Below are 17,888 nucleotides of genomic sequence, written 5' to 3'. Positions count from 1 at the left end.
AGGAACCTGATAGTGGGAATTGTTCCCTCTCTGCAAAGATATCATCTCCTACTCACAAGGGTATCCCAGAATTTTATTCTAGGAAAGTCAGATCATAACAAAACAATATAGTATCCATAGGAAAAAAATGTTCATATATAGGACAATCATTCAGTTTTTAATTTCAAGTCAATTATTAATTGAATGCTGATATTATAATTCACTTATTCAGTGGAGGTATTCAGTAAATATCAGTTAACTAAAGAGATGCTTAGATGATTGAGATCTTACATAGGTTTCCCATCCCTTATATCATTTGCTTTTAATGTGTACCTGACCTTTTTATCTGAGAAATCTTACCTCCTAACACTCTCTCTGACCTATTCACTCAATTTTTGTTCTCTCTCTTCACCAGACACTTTAATATTGTAAACATTATCTTCATCACCTCATTTCCCCTTTCCTCTCCTAAACAGCATTTATGATCTCAAGTAGAGGGAAATATTATATTCATATAAGCAACAGGAAGGTTCAGGAGTAAAAAAACTAACTATATTAGTGTACAAAGAACATCTTCTCCTTCCCTCCCCCAGTTCAATAGGTTTTCTACCACAGATAAACTATGTTGCCTTTCTTATACTTGATGTTACATTTTCAGCTGTGAATGTTTCCACATTTGGAGTTGTAATGGTATTAAAGAGGAGGGATTGTCAAATTGATAACCAGCGTCCTGAAGTTGCTAGAAGAGTCTCCCAAATGCCACCAAAGGCATCAGGTAATTCTGGTTGGCTGAGGTCTGCATAGGAAGAAAGGTAGAAATACAGAGATCCAAGAGACAAGAGTTGAAGTAAGTGAATGTGGAAGATGGAAAATGTACAGAATAAAGAAAAGTGGTCGGGGAAGGAATAATAATATGGGAATTGACAACTATCATAGATTCACCATGACATTTAAGCCACTTAGGACTTCCCTAGAATAAAGGCTTTGGCCTCACCAAGACATAGATCTTGTATTCTGTTTACTTTCCTTTTATCTCTAGAGTTATAACTCTATACCCATTTCTAAGGTATAGACGCCTCCTGAAAATTACTCTTTCAATGCAAGGCTAGTATGGTTCTTACATTGTTCAATTCTGAATGAATAAATGAATAAATAAATGATATAAATATCATATGCACACTTGTGTTTATCTTTACATACTTTATAAACAGGTATTTTCTGTAGGATTTATCCAAAAGATTATTTGGTTTTTAAGCTTTCTGAATATTTTTTATTGACAGCAAACCCCATCATTTGCTAAATTATATTTCCCCTCCATTTTAAGAGAAATGTCCTAATATTTCTGTATCAGTCTTTTAAACTTCATATCCAAAAGTGAAAATATACATGTTTATGTGGAAAAATCCAAAACTAATTAGAGGAAGTTACTCAGTTTTCAAACGAATAAACATTGTCAAGCCAATCCTAAATCTATCCGCCATGGAAAATAAGATGGCCTTCTTATACAATGATATATTTATATTTTTAAACCAGAAATGGTAGATTCAAATATTTTTTAGATCCAAATATTTTTAAAAGTAAAATAAGATATGACATCTAGTTATCTCCACTTGCTCCTTAGGACAGAGACCAAGAGAAAGATATACAAGTTGATTGCATAGTGTTTGCTATTACAAACATACTTTTGCACATCCACCCCCTGCCCTGTTTACTCTTCCCTTTCCCCCAACCAACAGCTCAGCCTACTTCCCATCACCTTTCTATATTTATGTCCGGTGCATCCCCAGAAATTTTTCTAAGGGATATGTACAACCACATCCTTCATTTTAAGATTCAGTAGGATTCTGGTGTGAACTATAATTACATCGGCGGGGATGGGGGAAGGGTGGTGGTGTGCTATGGAGAATCCATGCAATTGCCAATTTGCAAATACTGGTCTTAGAGGTAAGCATGAGGAGAACCATTATGGTGCCATACAAACTATAAAAGCACTAGGATGTGTTTATGGCAAGTAAACTTAAAAGAAAATGTTTATCCTCTAAAGTTGTTAGAAAAATAAAAATGAAAAGAGTAATAATATTTCTCTCAACCATCAAATAGGCAAAACCAATTTTTCCTCCCTACTAGCTAAAGTTTGGTGTAAAGAGCACCTGATATTGCTGGGCAAAAATTAATTAGAAAACTCTTTCCAGTATTTTGTTTTTGTTTTCTGTTGTAAGCATAACTTTACTTTTTTACAGTATTATATTAGTTTTAGGTGTACAATATAGGGATTCAATACTTTGATGTAACACCCGGTGCTCATCATGACAAGCGCACCCCTTAATACCAACAGCATTTTTCATAGAACTAGAATAAACCATCCTAAAATTTGTGTGGAACCCCAATGGCCCCCAATAACCAAGAAAACTCTAAGAAGACATTTTGCTCATGTATCGTGTGTCTCGAATTACGTGTGCATATAAAGTGAGTAAACCTTCTTCCACCAAGGTACCCTAAGAAAATAATTAAATTCATAAATATATATGTATCTTATGTATGGAAAACAGTTTTTTCAAATTGCAGAACATTCATATCAGAATATGATATAAAATATTCTATTAGTGGATAACACCTGCCCATTAATATCATATTTAAAAGAATTTTTAATGACTTTAGGAAATACATATACAGTTTAATTAAAAAAATACTGAACATAGAATGATACAAACTTGAAAAATAGAAACCGTATCTCTAGGTACAGAGAATGTCTGGAATGATATAAGCCATGTTTAACAGTTAGAGGTCATATATTTTTCATTATCTTAATTACTCCTTCCCTCAATTATATATCTCTTTAATTATTCAACAAATGTCCGTTGAGCTTCTTGCTCTTATAGAGTGCTCTAGACATAGACAATAATCATCAGTGAACAAGAGAGCTATATTTTAGGTCCTCACAGAGTTTAAAAATTTTAAAGAATTTTCAGGCCATATTTGTTCTTCTGGATATTCTGATAAACCTTCCCTGGGGCATGTGCTGCCCTGTAGAGAAATTGAACCATTGTAGGTATATGCATTTATGGGTATTATGTGTGACTCACAATCATTTTGGCACCAAGTGAAATATAAGTACTTATATACTGAAATATAAGTATATAAGTAACTAAAACATTTTTAAAAATGTTTTAAGTGTATTTATTCAGTCCCTTAATGAATTGATAATGCCTACTACATATTAAAACCCTATTCTAGGTCAGTGAAAGAGATCCAATCCTACATATTTGGACCCTATTCTAGGTCAGTGAAAGAGATCCAATCCTACATATTTGGAGTGTTTAGAATAATAAATTCTAAACATTTATCCTTATATGGATTTTATCTGCAAAATGGGAAAAGTAATAAATTCATCTATTTTCAAAGAGCTATATATATGTATACCTAAGCTCTGTGTATATATATATATATATATATACACTTAATATTTGGCAAGAAAATATGTTTTGTTACCATTTGCAATAACTCCCAAAAGCATAAAAATAATATTAGATATAAATTTAACAAACATGCACAGGATGTGTATGCTGAAAAGCCAAAATGCTAATGAAGGAAATCAATGAAGACCTAAATAGATGGAAACACTCTGTGTTCATAGAATGGAAGACCCAACAGTGTAAAGATATCAATCCTCCCCTAAACTGATCTGTAGCTTTACCACAATTACTGTCGAAATCCCAGGAGAATTCCTTGTAGATATAGATAAATTGATTCTAAAATTTATATGGAAAGGCAAAATCATTAGAACTGCAAAATATTTTTTTGAAAAAGAATGAAGTTGAAAGAGTCACACAACTTGATTTTTAAGACTCACCGTATAGCTATAATAATCGAGACACGTGGTATTAACAAGAAATTAGACACAAAGATTGATGAAACAGAACAGAGAGCTCAGAAATAACCCCACATAAAGTATAATTTTTGACCTAGGTACAAAAGTGATTCAACAGAGAAAGCATGGTCTTTTCAAAAAATAGTGCTTAAAAAACTGAACATTTATAGGCAAAACACAAAAAGAACCTGGAACTAAAACTCATACCTATAAAAAAGGAACTTGATTATCAGACTATAGATCAGTAAAATTATCAAACTTCTGGAGGAAAACAGGAAAATTTTCATGACTGGGGACTAAGCAGAGTTCTTAGACATGACATCAATTTCATGATCCTTAAAAGGGAAAATTATCAAATTGGACCTCATCACAATTCAAACTTTTTTATGCAAAAGATTCTTATAACAATAAAAAGGAAGGGCACAGATTGAGAGCAAATATTTGCAATCACATATTAAGCATATATAAAGAACTCTCCAGGCTAAACAGAAAACAAACAACAAAAGGTAGAAAATGGGCAACAGACTTGAATAGACACTTCACCGAAGATGATGCATGGACAGCAAATAAATATATAAAAAAATACATTTATTCAGCATTTGTGATACTTCATTTTATGTGTCAACTTCACTGGTTCAAGGGACGCCCAGATAGCTGGTAAAAGATTATTTCTGGTGTATCTGTGAGGGTGTGTCAAGAAGGGACTAACATTTGAATTGGCAGACTGAATGAAGAAAATACACTCACCAATGTGGACAGGCCTCATCCAATCCAATGAGGGCTTGACTAGAACAAAAAGGTAGAGAAAGGGCAAATTTGTTCTCCATCTCAATGGGACGTCCATCTTTTCCTGCTCTTGGATGTTGGTGTTCTGGGTTCTCAGACCTTCAGATTCAGACTGAGGCTGGCAGCACTGGCCGTCCTAGTTCTCAGATCATCAGATTTGTACTGGAACTACAGGACTGGTCTTTCTGGGCTCCAGCTTGTAGAGAACTGATTGTGGGACTTCTCAGCCTCCATAGCACATAAGCCAATTCTTCATAATCAGTGCACATGTGTAACAGATTGGTTCTGATTTTCTGTAGAATTCAGACTAATATATATATACCACTCATCACATGCTTTGAAAGAAATTCTAAAGTCTGAGAAGATCTGCTCTAGTGGATATGCATTGTTCACCACCAAGCCGTCCAGGTGTCTCCCTACTTTTGGGATTTGATTGTTCCCCACAAGTCCCAAAGTCCACTTTTCAAACCCTTGCCTTTCTAAAACACTTGAAATGATGATCCCAAGAAATTAACTCTAATGTCATCTTACAAGGACAGAAGCCTCAACCACCTATTTTTTTTTTTTAAGGTTCTATTTATTTATTCATGAGAAACACAGAGAGGCAGAGACATAGGCAAAGAGAGAAGCAGGCTTCCCATAAGGAGCCTGATTGGGACTCAATCCCAGGACCCTAGGATCACAACCTGAGCCAAAAGCAGACTGGTTCTGCAGATACGCTCTTACCCTCAGCCACACCCAAGCACTAGCAGAGCTCAGCTGTCGATCGAGCAAAGTTTGGTATAAGCTTCAGATGGTGAAGCATTTCCCCCCAAAGTATGTATTGTACCTCAATAGCTAATGCTTTAAATGGCTCCTTTGGTTTGCTTCTGTAAGTTAAGGCCTTGGATGTGGCTTGTCCTTAAATAAAACTTTTCTGGTGATTAAAAATAACAACAACAACAACAACAACAACACTGAGCCATCTAGGTGTCTCCCTATCTTTTGACTAGTAGTAGTTGATGCTCATTTGTATAATGAATGAATGAGTGAATGAGTTAAGACTTATGACATCATGTGTAATTAAGATAAAACGAGAGTGGGGTGCCTGGGTAGTGCAGTTGGTTAAGCAACTGACTCTTGGTTTTGACTCAGGTCATGAGCTCTGGCTCCACCCTGGGCTCTGTGCTCAGCATGGAGTCTGCTTAAAAGATTTCTTCCTCTCTCCTCCCCTTCATGCTCTCTCCCTCAAACAATTAAATCTTAAAAAAAAAAAAAAAAAAAAAGATATAATGTGAGTTATCAAGGTCTGTTTTCTTTCTTTGGAGATTTCCAAACCTGAGGCTCCTCAGCAGACACAGCATGATGATCGGAGTCAATAATACTGTATTCTTGAAGGTTGTTAAGATACATCTTAAGGGTTCTTACAATAAATAAATAAATAAATACCACATGAGATGATAGATATGTTAATTAACTTAATTGTGGTAAATATTTCACAATATATATGTATATTAAATCATCGTGTTGTATACCTTAATAGATAGAATTTTAGTCAATTATACCTTAACAGAATCTCTGGTCAAGCATTAAATATAACTATTAGCAGAGTTTGGCATAAATCATATAGAAATGTTATAAAAGTAAAAATACTTTTTTGGGGTCACCTGGGTAACTCAGTTGGTTGTGCATCTGAGTCTTGATTTCAGCTCAGGTCATCATCTCAAGGTCATGGGATCAAGCCCTGAGTCGGGCTCCATGCTCAGCACGGAGTCTTCTTGAGATTCTCTCTCTTTCCTCCCTCTGCTCACACTCTGTCTCTCTCTCAAATAAATAAATACCTTAAAAATATAAAAATACTTTTAGATTTTTAAAGTAAAATTATTTAAGTTTTTTTTGAGATTTTATTTATTCATTTGAGAGAGATAGAGAGAGAGAGAACACAGGAGGGGCAGAGGGAGAAGCAGACTCCCCACCGAGCCTGACATGGGGCTTGATCGCAGGACCCTGAGATCATGATCTAAGGTGAAGGCAGAAGCTTAACCAACTGAGCCACCCAGGGGCCCCTATTTAAGTGTTTTTTTAAACAAAAATCTTTTAGTTAAAAGAGGCATGTTTCCCTTAATTTGTTTTTACTTTCACTCTTTTAATTGTCTTTCTTTTAAAAACTGCTAGTTCTACGATTATTGTTGCGAGAGCAGGGCACAATTCTAAAATCTAATCAGAAATGCCCCCATTTTGTCTGGTACCTGCACTGTGTTTAAAGGGGGTTTTAACCTCTACTGTTCCTCCAATCACACACAGACTGTAATTAGCTAATTGAGAGCCTTCAGAGCATTTTAAAGTAATTGAAGTTGTAGATTCTCTGTTGGGAGTATAACAGATTTTTAATATATTTTCATGGGTATTTATATTAACATAAAAAGAGTCAATTAGGGATAGGCAGAGCTTGTCAGGAGTCGCGCTGCCTTTCTGATTAGGAATCAATCTAGAATTACAAGAGCTGTAGGTAACACAGAGCCAACACATCCCAAAGTGGCGTAAGAAGCAGACGAGGCAAAAAAAGGAAGTCAAAAGTAAAAGATGTGGGCTCCTGTGTTTCCAGGTGGGGCAGTTGGAAGCTGCATTTTAGGGCGAGCGGAGGGAACCCGAAGGGTGTCTTACTCTGAGCACAGCCAGCCAGGCAGCAGGTGGGCCTCATCCTCCTGCCTTCTCCACCCAACATGACATGGCTCCTGTGTCACGCTGCAGCTTTTCTTTTCGAGACAGGTTTACAAATTCAGAAATACAGACATCCCCTCCACGCACATTTGTCATCTGAGGTTGCATAGGGGATTCAGGTGGCTGTGGCACAATTTAAGAAAATCAAATACACCAAAGCTTGGACACAGGGAACACACAAATTGAGTACAAGAGACAACGTAGCCAGAGAGAGCTGTAAACAGAGTGTCTCTACACACATGGCCTGGGAGTCCCTGCAGGACAAATTCTGACTGTACCTGTCGCAAAGTACAGATCCTGGGCGTCTCCCAGAGCTACAGGGACAGGACCTGTGGGACTTGCGTACAGCTGCCCAGAGTTTGACCCTCATCTGGAGTGATTCCTCAGCACCCTCACACCATGCTGTACTGAGTCAAAGAAACCAATTTCTCCGGGCAGCTGGGTGGCTCAGTGGTTGAGCATCTGCCTTTGGCTCAGGTCGTGATCCTGGGGTTCTGGGTTTGAGTCCCACATCAGGCTCCCCACAGGGAGCCTGCTTCTCCCTCTGCCTGTGTCTCTGCCTCTCTCTGTGTGTCTCTCATGAATAAATAAGTAAAATCTTTAAAAAAAAGTTTTTCACTATCTCAAACATATGATTCCATTTATCAGAACAATTTGTATGTTTTCACCCTCTGACAAATATAAGCACAAGCACCTACCATTGTCAGGCAATTTAAGAATTATTAGGAGGACACAGAGGGGCTTATTCATTCTCATTCGTCTCTGGGTGTTTAGAGCTCATGCAGCCCTGTGGCTTTAAATATCATTTCCAAGTGACAACCCCAATCTATATATCTAGACCAAACTTGTCCCTTCAGACACCAGCTTCCTTCCTTTCAGGCTGCTCACTCAAATCTCCTCTTGCAGGTCTTAGAGATACCTCAAATTTTGACAGATCTCAACTGAACTTACGATTTTTCCTCCACACCTGCTCCTCCTATGGTCTTCCTCCCTTTGCAAGTGGTTGACTCTATTGATCCAGTACTTTAGGCCAAACTCCTAGAGGCACTGCTAACTCCCCTCTTTCATATTTTTACATTCAATCCATCAGTACACTAACCTTATGCCCTAGATTTTGACTGTGGTCCTTGTGTAGTTATTTTTTTATAAAGATTTTATTTATTTATTCATGAGACACACACACACACACACACACACACACACAGAGAGGCAGAGACACAGGCCGAGGGAGAAGCAGGCTCCATGCCGGGAGCCCGATGCAGGACTCAATCCCGGGGCTCCAGGATCACACCCTGGGCCAAAGGCAGGAGCCAAACCGCTGAGCCACCCAGGGATCCCCTTGTGTAGTTATTAATAGCAGCTGCTTTCACTGTGAGAAGCGTTCCTGGTTTGGGCCACCCAATCCAATGGCAGATATAATAAAACATAACTAGAATCTGACCATGTCCCACCTCCCCATCTCTCCTGCCTTTGTCCACCTCTCCACCGTCTTTCATGCTGATGACGGGATAGCCTCCTACTTCCACATATAGTCCTCCTCTATAGTCTTCCCATAACATCCAAAGCAGCTATATTCATTTCCTAGGGCTTCCATAACAAAATACCACAAACCAGGTGGTGTTCAACTGCAGAAACGTAGTCTCTCACAGTGCCTGAGGCTTGAACTCCAAAATTTAAGTGATGGCAGGGCCGTGGTCCCTTGGACGGCTCTAAGAATCTAGTGGTTACCAGCGATTCTGGGTGTTCCTCGGCTCTTAGGTACATCATTCCAACACCCACCTTGTTCTTTACATGGATTTCTTCTCTACCTTCAGATTTCTCTCTTCTCACAAGGACACCAGTCATACTGGATTGGGTCCCACTCTCATCTAGAATGACCTCACCTTAACTTGATTACATCTATGAAGACCCTATTTCCGAATACTGAGGACTAGGACTTGAACATATCTTTTTGGGGATACAATTTGACACCGAAGAGTGATTCATTTAAAACAGAAGAAATAACAAATGACTTCTCTGCCTCAAATTGCACAATGTGTGTCATCTTCCTAAAGAGAAGTCTCTAACTTTGGCACTGGTCTATATAATCTGGCCCCTGACCATTTCTTTGAACTTATCTTTCCCATTCTCAGCCCACTTAGTCTGTGCTAGCCACACTAACTTCCTTATTCTTCTTCAAACATTTCAATAACGTGACCACTTCAGGACCTGTGCATGGAACTTTTTCTCCCAGATACCTACAAGGCTCACAATACCATTTGGTCAGTGAATGTTTTCTCTCTTTCCATTTCAGCAAAATTTGGTTTTTCTTGTGGCTATATCCCAGCGTATGTAAGCTTGCAAATGCTAGACTCATTTAAAAAAACAAAGAAAAAAAAAAAAACCCTGAAGGGATGAAGAGAGAAAAGAACCCACATTTATTGACCACTTATTGTAGATATTATGTAAGTGCATGAGAAAAGAAATTCTTATTTAATCTCAGAGCAGCCTTGAAATCTGAGTAATTTTATATCCCCTTAATAGAGAAAGAAGGTGAGATTCAGACATTTTCAATATCTTTCCAAAGATTACACAGCCCACAAAAGAGACTCAGCTTCCTTCCCAGGTTTACCTGTTCCTTCAAAGTTGTCCTAAATACAAGCTACAGAAACTGAATAGGTTACCAAAATTTTATACCAAAAAAAAAAAAAAAAAAAGTAAGTGGGGGAAATGTCATATAAAAAACCTGAAAAAAGGGGATCCCTGGGTGGCGCAGCGGTTTAGCGCCTGCCTTTGGCCCAGGGCGCGATCCTGGAGACCCGGGATCGAATCCCACGTCGGGCTCCCGGTGCATGGAGCCTGCCTGCTTCTCCCTCTGCCTGTGTCTCTGCCTCTCTCTCTCTCTCTGATGTGACTATCATAAATAAATAAAAATTAAAAAAAAATTTTAAAAAGAACCTGAAAAAAGAAAGCAAAATCTGGGTTCTGACCCCATATCCAGTAGGTGTTAGGGCAATTCTTTTAATCCATTGGTTTCTGTTCACTCAGAGGTCAAATGGGTTAAGGATATGTGTCCTTATTTGACACAAATTATTCCAAATAAGCAGATATTAGAAACAGGCTATCTATGTAATTTCAAAAAAAAATCCTCACCCCAGATTACTTACTAATTACATACACACAACAAAACAAAAAATAACTTTACAGCAGAGAAACCTGGTGGGGACTATCTTAACCTTGATACCATCTTAACCAAAGTGAAAGTAGTGATCAATGTTGCCATCAAAACTGGCATCATGGGCATCCTAGCACAATGCAGTAAAAAAGATAAAAGAAAATGCATAACAAGTACATAATCTGAATCTAATCATGCAAAAAAAAAAAGGATAATTCAAATTGCGGAACACTACAAAAAACTAGTTTATACTCTTCAAAAATGTCAAGGTCAGAAATGACAAAGACACACAGTATAACTAACCAGTAATAAAGAAGTCCAAAAAGAAAAGACAAGTAAATCCTATGTATGATATGTATCTGAGCCAGAGAAACTAGTTTAAAAATATCATCATTGGAGCAATTTAAAAAGAAATTAAACAAACTGTTGATTCTTAATAGCATCATTTCCATGTTAAATTTCCTGATTTTGATCATTGCATTATAGCTATGTAAGAAATGTCTTTGTGTTTAGGACATACACAGTAGAAGCTAGGAGAAAGGGCACAATGTCTTCAACTTTCCCCATAAAGAGAAAAAGATAGAGCTAATGAGGCAAAATATAAATAATTGATGAATCTGGGTAAAGGGGAAAGGAAAGTTCCTTGCACTATTTCTGTGACTATGTAAGTCTAAAATTGTATCAAAATAAGGTCCCAAAGAAAACACTGTTTTATAAATTCAGTTTGAACTCATTTCAATACAAAAAGAGAAAATTCTTAATTGACAAATTTCACCAATGTGGCCCGCAAAACTTCAGGAAAAAGGGAAAGACCCTGGTAATATGAAAAGCCAGGAAATATTCCCTGCTCATCACATTCACTTTAAAGAGCTTAAGTTGGCAGCCCGGTTGGCTCAGCGGTTTAGTGCCGCTTTCAGCCCAGGGCATGATCCTGGAGACCCTGGATCCAGTCCCATGTCAGTTTCCCTGCCTGGAGCCTGTTTCTCCCTCTGCCTGTGTCTCTGCCTCTCTGTCTCTCATGAATAAATAAATAAGTAAATCATTAAAAAAAATAAACAAGTGGCTATTTAAACACTTGTAATTATCAATACATAGGCTGAGATTTCTGATAGTTTGCCTAAATCATGATATAGTGATTATTAATGGCCTGTTACCTAATCAAAACGCAAATGAAGACAAATCAGTTAAATAAGGTATCAATGCAAGGAAAGGATCTTGTGAAAATACAGTGACAGGAATCAGAATGTCAGAGGGCAACACTTAGCAACAGCCAGCCAGAACGTTCTAGGGGTATGGAGAGGAGTATGCACATGAGCCTATTTGAGTGACAGCCTTCTAGGAAGGTATAACAACACTACTGAAATGCATTTATTGAGTAATAGTTATATGTCACAGAATGTCCTTGTAGAATTAATTCCCCTGAATAAGATTTCACGTTGAACTATTATTCTATTGGTTTTAATTTATCTTCCATGAAGCTTTTTAAGGAGCTGGTCAGTGTAGCTTAAATTTTCTGGTTAACTAAGAGGTTATATTTCTTAGGAATAATTAATAAGCCAGAGTCCTAGTTTATGCATCAGTCCCTATGAGTTGGGTTGGCATAAGCCATTCTCCCAGAGACCAAATGCCCCCTGTTACAGTAACAAATGAGGTTTTTATATCTGCAAGTCTAACGATCAGACTCTGGACCACAGTGACTTTTTTTAGGGCAGTCACCAAGAGACCCTAATTAGGCAGTAAGGCAATCTTCTGTCTGTATCACACAGCAGAAAACTGTGCGGGCATTTTTAGTTCTGTTTTCTGGTAACGACAATCAAGTTTTCCTTTGGGAAACTACTCATTTCCCATCTTTATTTTGCAGCTTAAGTGGGAATGACATAAACCCTGATTTCAAACCTAGTGAATTCCATTATCCCCTTGAATTGGTTAAATGAATGGGCAACTACCCAACACAGTCCAGTTTACACTTCTCCCTGACTTTCATTATAATCCCTGGGACAGGCACACTCTCTTTCTCCTGGGGGAAGCGGAGGCTGGAGCTGCTGGTAGCTGTCTTGCCACAACTTGGGAACAGCCTATTTTAAGAATGAAGCCTGCAAATGGAAGATGGGCTGGAAGAGGACAAGGCACAGATTCTTGACAACATCATTTATGTATCTGGTTCCGGTCATGCCTATATCTTTCAACTATGAGAGCTAAAAAAAAGGCCTTTGTTGGCTTAGGACTGTTAAGTTAGAGTTCTCTCATTTTTGACCAAGAAATTCCTCTGTCATGTATGCCTTCAAACTGCAACATCTGAAACCAGGATATGCTTTAAAATTAAACTACTTTTTGAAAAGATCACATAATACCAGTTTCTGAAACAAATTACATCCTCGTGACTTTCTAATCAATACTTTGTGTTTAGTAAACTTATGTTTGAATGAGAGAGCACCCAAGGTCTTCTAGGACATACTGAGAGGAAAAGAGGAATTCCTCATGGTTGGGGCAATGCTGCGTGTTTACCACATTCTACTTCCATCTCATCCTATAAGCACACTGGGACCACATATGGCAAAGATGGCTGGGACCACCATGCCTGGCCTCTTCCTCTTCCTGGGTACATGTGAAGACTTCCTTCCAAGCCCCTGTGCAGTTAGATGGGGTCACATGACTACAGCCAAAAATTATGGGCAGAGCAAGTTGTGTTGCTTCTTATTTTGAGGCATTTAAACCTGGTGTGTATCTTTATGTTCTCTTTCCTTTTGTGAGTAATCATGGAGATCATGAAGTAGACCCACAAGATGAAAGCATCCTGGATTCTGGGTCACTCCATGGAGGCAATCTCCCTAGAGAATTACACAAGCTGGTTTTACATTGATTCAACTGCATTAGAATTTCTGCAAATGAGAAATCTGTATCAAGAACCTATGGATTCATCCATCATCAAGCATAACCTGCCTACTTTAGTCTAGTTATTAGACACGACTTCTTAGTATCCCTTGCACTCAAGTGAGTGGAAAGTGGTAGTCATGATACAGCTACTTACAGGCCTCAACCTTAAGAAAGAACATGTGGGGGATGCCCAGGTAGCTCAGTGGTTAAGCATCTGCCTTTGGCTCAGGGCGTGATCCTGGAGTTCCAGGATCAAGTCCCCACATTGGGATCCCTGCAGGCAGCCTGCTTCTCTCTCTGCCTGTGTCTCTGCCTCTCTCTCTCTCTCTCTCTCTCTGTGTGTGTGTCTCTAATAAATAAATAAAATCTTAAAAAAAAAAAAGAAAGACCGTGTGTGATTCCCCACATTCCTTCTCTTTCATCACTGGCTTAATGGAGGGAATCTGGCAGATGACCCTGAGACCCTGGCAAATAATTCTCTTTGGTTGAAGGTCTTGGGTCTCAGTGATTCTATGGAATATATGCCCTCCCCCTCCAACACACCTCATTAACCTGTATTAACTATAATATAAACAATAATTGAACTAATTTGGTGTTGTTTGCCAGCTAGCTCACCATAAGCGATGAAGATTGGAGATTCTTGGGTGTGAGTGTAAAACCACTGTTTAAAAGGACTGGGGGCTTCTGAAAGTTGAGACTATGGATGGAGTTTACAGAGACTGGATTTAACCAAAAATGATGTCTATAGGTACAGCTGCTGGTGGCTCCAAGTGAATAAGACCTGAGTGATCTTATGGGGCTTTGTATCTATGGGCATCATGAATACTTAGTTCTGGATGGAAGTCAATGGGCCCATCCAAGGAATAGACATAGCACATTCCAAACAGGATAACAAACAGGTTTCATCTTTTGGGTCAGTACTAATTTGTTTGACTGTCTGGACCAGCATATCGAGAATGTGTCAAAGGCAGTGCTAAAGTTCAGTCAGAAGGCATACGCCAAACTATTACCAAAGTCTGCCATGGACAAAGGAATAGGGATGGAGACAGCCATGATCTGCACCTGACATTTGTCCTCTAAAAGTCCCTGGGGTTTCTTGCACAATCAGTTCTGTACTGCGGGGTTCCCACAGTACTCATTAGATCATCAGATAGGGAAAGGGTTAAAAATATTTTCAAGAAATATGGACAGAGGCTTGAAATAGCCCAGATGCCCACAGAATGAGACACTAGATGCAGGCTGGGCTTCCTATGAAACACTCACAACTTCATGTCTACTCCAGAGAAAAGAAGTGGTGAGGGAAGCCTGAACATACTACCTTGGAGGGAGGGCTGAGTTCCCCGGGATCTGTATATTCGAGCCCTGCCCCTCTAGGTGGGTATCCTGTTTTATCTTCATATATTCAGTATCTATACCATCGCTTTCAATGCATACAGGAATATTGGCTCTCAACGAATAGTTTTGGAATAAACGAATGAGCAAATTAAGAATGCATGGAACTCCCTTTACAAAGGGTAGTAGGAAATCTAAAGCTACCTGCATAGATCATATTTTGACAGCAACAAACAATGACAGAGGTGTTAGCACATAATTACAGACACTGATGAAAACCCCTAAAGAATCTTTTGTGAATCCTAAGGAGTTTGTGACTTCCCGGATCAGGAAGGATAGATGTCGTGGCTGGTTGCAAAGAAGCAGAGTGCCAGCTGTCTTGCCTTGCCCAAGGCATTGCCGGTTGCTGCTGGAGGGCATTTCGTGCTGAAAAAGACTATTCTCTATGTTCCTGAACACCACCCCAGAGGCCCTCCTCCCTCTTCATTCTTGATCAAAAAAATGTAGCTGTAACTCTAGTTTCTGGATCAGATGACATTTTCTCATCTCTGTCTTCTAACAGGGCTGAGAGAGCGGTACCTTTAAAATGGAACCAAACCATCAGAAGGGCTTTCACTGCGCTACCCTCTGATGTGGCAGGCAAAGAGAGTGTATCTGCATGTTTGTTGTTGCTTTGATTATTTATCTGCTTGGCCTGGCTTTATAAGTGTGGCTTATCAGATGTGAGTAGCAATAACTGACTTGGAAATAAGGAGACACGAACCTGCATTTGCTTTACTTTAATATAGAAACTTTATCATCAAAAGGCAGATATTGCAAAAGAAAGAGCATCTGCGGCGATGCTTCCCAGGCCCCGGGAATACCTGGCAGTGCCTCACAGGTCCTACGTAAGTGAAACTATTTCTGCATGGAAAGGGCATGACCCAACTTTGACAGTTGCACGGACAGATGTGTTTCTATACACACCAGATGCAGTGTTTTTAAGCTGTACATAAAAAATGCAGTGCCTTTCAGCAGCTGATGTTTTCCTTGCTCCCTTTGAAATGATGTGATGCTGTAGTTCAAAAGAAGATTCCCAGAGGAAGGATTCAGAATAAATAAACTATTTATTGGGCTGTCTACACAGACTGAAGCTCATTTAAATAAGATATCAGTGGTGACTGTTTGAAGTCACAAAGGAAGATGTAGCTCTGGTGTTTTCCCTGAGCAAGATTTCCAACACTCTGGGGTCACAGTCCGAGCAATGAAAATGGCTGGAAATAGACAGCTGCCAGCTGCCAAAGAGCATCACTAAGAATGATGCAGTGGCACTTTTTTTTCGAAAGCATGTCCAGGTACATGCTATTCCCCTTTATAACCTTACAAGTCTGTAGGAGTAGGTGGGTCAGAGGTCACTTCCAATAAGTAGGAAAAAAACCCAAAAAACAAAAACAAGACTCAAGAAGTAAATCTGCCTCAAGGACTTTTTTTTTTTTTTTTAAGATTTTATTTATTTATTCATGAGAGACACAGAGAGAGGCAGAGAAATAGGCAGAGGGAACAACAGGCTCCCTGTGGGAAGCCCAACTCAGGATTCGATCCCAGGACCCTAGAATCAGGACCTGAGCCAAAGGTATATGCTCAACCAGTGAGCAACTCAGGTGTCCCTCAAGGACATATTTTGAGCACAGTAGAGTCTATACTGAATCTATTAATCTCCACTGAATGCAATGCTCCACTGTCTGCCAAAATACATCATAAAGCATGGTAAATAAGGTTTAAAAATGCATTAAAGTATAGATGTTTTCAGCTTGTAAGGACAAAAATAAATGCAAAAGTTATACTCTATTAAAAAATACTGAACAACTTATATAGAGGAATTGAGACGTGTTAATTAAGAAGCACAAAGAAAGACATAGAACGAAGCCTAAAACAAGAGGAAGGGGTATCCCTGGGTGGCTCAGCAGTTTAGTGCCTGCCTTCGGCCCAGGGCGTGATCCTGGAGTCCCGGGATCGAGTCCCACGTTGGATCCTTGCAGGGAGCCTGCTTCTCCCTCTGCCTGTGTCTCTGCCTCTCTCTCCCTCTCTCTGTGTATCTCATGAATAAATAAATAAAATCTTAAAAAAAAAAAACAAGAGGAAGTTTCATGTTTATACATGGGTTATAGCCTTACTCCAACAGGGTCACAATCAAAATGAGTATCACCTGGGAGCTTGTTAGAAAGGCAGGAGTTCAGCCCCACCCCATAATTACTGAATCAGATTCTAGACTTTCACAACAGACCAAGGGTATTCACATGCCCATCGGAATTTAAGAAGCAGTGTGTTAGAAAATATATAGGGCTGGTTATCCTCAGAGCACATTTTGGCTTAAAAAATGATAGGTTTGGTCAGCTCAGTGATGATAGACATAGAATTTGCTACAAAGGGAAGAGTGGGGAATTGATACCACAATCCTTAAATTTAAGAATGGTTCCGCGTAGTCATATTTCAATGTGGAGTGAAGATATTGCTGAAGCAAATTACAACTCCTTGTACCCGGGAAAACTCTAATAAATGAGAAAAGAGATTGGGAAACCCTGAATTATTCGAAATTTAGTTTTACAACCTGGCAGGAAGAGACCTCAAAACAGAATTTTAGGTCTAAGAAAACAATAGAGGAAGTTACATCTCTTCTGAATTCTGACTTGGTAAATGGACAACTTTACCCACTGAACATAGATGTGTCTCATGGTACCACAAGAAAAGGGATGAATGAATGGAAAGCAGGGATTCTGAGTTTTCAGGAGTTTGCACTCATAGACGCTCTGCCAATTATATTTTTTTCTCATACAGACTTTTTCTGCCACCCCCCAAAACCTGGGTATCAGAAAATACGATCATCAGAGGCCTTTAAGTTCCCCAGTAGAAACAATTCTCAGACTAGTGATGGTTTGGCCCCATAAGGGTCTTTTGGTTCATTCAACTCTGGCAAGTAAGCAGGGATCTCCATTTATAACCGTAAAAGCTCCTGCTCTATCTGTGTAGATAAAGGGGGAAAGAAGAAAGAAGTGCCAGAAAGGGAAAGCCAAGGATAGATTGAACAAGTGTCCACTACATACACTAAGAATTCCCTCCTAGCCACTGGCTTTTTTATTAATATAAATATTGGGAATATCAATATGGGATTCAAAATTCAAATGAGCAATGGCTTAAATCCACATGTTTTTAAACTGT

At 39.0% G+C, this 17,888-nt stretch overlaps 1 long non-coding RNA gene across 1 annotated transcript in view; it reads right to left on the bottom strand.

Moving 5' to 3' along the window:
• Positions 1-17,888, bottom strand: part of LOC111092111 — a 56,326-nt gene that overhangs the window by 10,038 nt on the left and 28,400 nt on the right. The window lies entirely within an intron of this gene.

The sequence above is a fragment of the Canis lupus genome, chromosome 24 (genome assembly GCF_011100685.1).
Source record: "Canis lupus familiaris isolate Mischka breed German Shepherd chromosome 24, alternate assembly UU_Cfam_GSD_1.0, whole genome shotgun sequence".
Taxonomy (NCBI): Eukaryota; Metazoa; Chordata; class Mammalia; order Carnivora; family Canidae; genus Canis; species Canis lupus.
Note: the sequence above shows the minus strand (reverse complement) of the source record. Positions and strands in the feature narration are given on the sequence as shown.